The sequence below is a fragment of the Alexandromys fortis genome, unplaced genomic scaffold (genome assembly GCF_014885135.2).
Source record: "Alexandromys fortis isolate MF-2015 unplaced genomic scaffold, M_Fortis_MF-2015_v1.1 scaffold_168, whole genome shotgun sequence".
Lineage (NCBI taxonomy): Eukaryota > Metazoa > Chordata > Mammalia > Rodentia > Cricetidae > Alexandromys > Alexandromys fortis.
Genome location: NW_026068058.1, coordinates 612,307 through 615,441, shown reverse-complemented (window position 1 = coordinate 615,441; position 3,135 = coordinate 612,307). Strand labels below are relative to the sequence as shown.

The 3,135-nt window shown below is 45.4% G+C and overlaps 1 pseudogene; it reads right to left on the bottom strand.

The window, feature by feature from the left end:
• On the bottom strand, nt 1-475 carry LOC126487344 (CXXC motif containing zinc binding protein-like; annotated as a pseudogene).
• Between the last annotated feature and the right edge of the window lie 2,660 nt (nt 476-3,135).

Here is a 3,135-nt window from a genome sequence, read left to right as displayed (position 1 = left end):
TCAGCACTTCACAAACTGATGGGTGACCTCGAAGATCCCCACAGACTCCTTAGCCTTCTCATCATAGTCTGTCCAGTCCTTTTCTTGCAGCTTGATGTCACTGAAGACTGTCCCTGACTCCACACCTTCAGAGAGGCAAACCTGACTTGGGGCTGGAAGTCAATTTGCTCAAGGCCACGACACTGACACTCAGACTCTATCTTTGTCTTGAACTTCTCTTTGTCTTCAACGTTGTAAGACTTGACTGGTGCTGCTCAGAATTTCAGTGGAGTTTTCCTGTGCACACAGTTTGCACTTCTGGACCGTGGAGGCACGGCCACGGCCTCCTTTCAACGCCACGCTGTCCATCAGTCGGATACCTTTCCACTTCTCAGTTGCCACATTTCATTTTCAGATACCACCGGAAGTCCTCACCCACTGGTCGAAGGTTGGTGACGTTCTCCCGACAAATGACTCTTAGAGGCTTCCTTTCCATGGCCGTTGCTTTCTTGTGCAATCCAGGCCTACTTGCCCAGGGGTGACATAGCCTACAGTGGGCTGAGCCTTCCCATGTCAATCATTCATCAAAAGATGCCCCTCAGCCTTGCTTTTAGTTGATTGTAAAAATTAGTAAGTTTGGTGGTCACATAGCTGAGCAATATGTTGGTAGTCTCTCCCAAGCTTAGAAACAGGTGTCAGCTTACGGTGGGTTATGATGACAATGGTTGCTTAAGTTACCTTTCAGGGACAAGATGGCTTTCTTGTTGACAGCATGCCTATTTAGACACGTGTCTACTGGATGACGGGATGGTTGAAAACTTGGCATCCCTGTTTTCTTACCAGATCTGCTTGGCATCTCTGCGTTAATACCAGATCTGCTTGGCATCTCTGTGTTTTTTACCGGATCTGCTTAGCATCTCTGTTTTTACTGTATCTGCTTGGCATCTCTGCTTTCTTACCAGATCTGCTTGGCATCTCTGTGTTTTTACCGGATCTGCTTAGCATCTCTGTGTTTTTACTGTATCTGCTTGGCATCTCTGCATTCTTACCGGATCTGCTTGGCATCTCTGTGTTCTTACTGAATCTGCTGCTTGCCTTGCCGCCTTCAGCTTGGGGCCAGATGCTGCTCATCTCAGCATGCAGACCTGTTAGTCCCTTAAGAAAATGTTTGTCCAGGACCCAGAGTCCTAACCTTTTCTAGTCTCTTTTCTGCCCCTTAAAGGGCAGGGAAGTTTTTGGCTCCTAAGGTCAATGGATTACTTCTATCTAAAATATGATGCTTTCAGTGTTTATGGAGGCAGCATAAGCTTGTGACTACATGCTAGCAACCTTTAGGATGGTCCCACTGGAGATCACCCAAGAGACAACTAGATGTCTCCAGTAACTGAATATTTCTTAATATAAGCCTCAGGGCTTCCCTTTAGCTAAGGATAAAAGGGCCACAAACAGGGAGCTGAGACAATCTTTATTGGTGACAAGATCTTTATGATCTTTATTTTTAAGCCTGTTATCTTTTCCTTTTGCTGGCATTCTGAATAAATCTTTTTCCTTGTCCCTGTCTTCAGTTAATTAGATACCTTTTTAGTAAAAAAAAAAAAAAAAGAATGTTCAGTAACTTTAGGTCATCTAAAATCATGGTGTCCCTTCATCCAGCAGTGGGTTATAGATATAAGGGGCAGGGAAAGCCATGAAGTTATCTCTCTCTATCTCTCTCTCCCTCTCTCTTTTATGACTAAAAGAGGAATTAAATATTTCTCTTATCCTCACTGGATTGGCCTGCTAAGCAGTGGGACTGGCTGCATAAGGCAGCATCTGTAGTTGTTGCAGATACAGTGAGAGTTCGTGTTATGTGGTATGAGAAACTGGAGTCCCACAATACAGGAACTTGTGACATGCCTAAAGTGAACTTCAGCTTCTTAGAATGTTGATCAGCGGCAGCTAAATGAGTATGTGAATGTGGTGTTTCATTCTTTTTGTCCCCCTTAAAGTTCTACTTGCACATAATTGAAATTAAGAACGAAAGGCTTATGATGAGAAGGGGCAGTTCATTGCCCAAGTGGAGCTTTTTGTCTTTAGCGTTCTATGCAATGTGTTTGTGCCTCTGAGAAGCACTTGTTCTCAAGGTGCTGGAGGTGTGTGTGGCTCTCCCGGCTCCCACTCTGAGAGCAGTACCTTGCCTTCTGTGTATTTAGGAGTTTTGCAGCCTGAGCATGCTAAACCTAAACCCACAAATCACTTTTCAGACTTCATCTCCTGCGCAGGGGCTCCTGGCTGCTTCGATTGATTCAAGAACCATGCTGTGCTTTCTCATTTGATTTGCACCTAGGCTCCTTGCAGGGTTCTATGTGGATACCCCGCTGAGCTCCACCTTCCCATCCTGCCTCCCCCCAGTACTTGTAGGTACAGGCAAACTTGGAAATCTCTGCCTGTGTGCTGTTGACCTCAAGTCTGTCTCTTTCCTTGGTCTGTGAGATCATCTGCCAAGGTCATGTCCCTTAGGGAGCTCCTCATTGGCTCCCTCACATCCTGCAGACTGCTTATCACTCCACCCCAGGCCTGCTTCTCCTCTTCTACCACCTGCCATAGCTAAACTTGTCACTAGAGTCCTGGGGATAACTCCCTTCTTTTTCCTTACATCTGTCCCTAGTCATATAGGCAGTGTATTCTTTTCCCCAAAAGCTCACATCCTGAAAATTTGGTCCCAACTGGTAGAGCTATTAAGAGACGATTAGATTGGGAGAGATCTAGCTTCATCAGTGGATTAATCAGGGTTAATCCACTGATGAGTTCTTAGCCAAACAGGAGTGGGTGGGGAACCCACAACCAGGGAACCTGCACAGTATCAACCTAGGCCCTCTGCATATATGAGACAGTTGTGTAGTTTGGTCCTCTTATGGGACTCCTAACAATAGAGTGTAGGAGCCAACCATGATAAGCTGATAAGCTTAATAGAAACAGACCACCCAAAGGAAGTTCTTCCAACCATTACCATTTGCCAGTGTAGGACTTCATCTTATGAAGGCCTGAGTCTCAGTAGTTTACCCTGAAGCAATACCTTGCTGCAGGAAGAACCCCAAACTGAGATTACCCAAGCACCACCCAAGAACAGAACATCCAAAGGAAATTCCTAACGTAGCAACCATTGTAGATAGGATT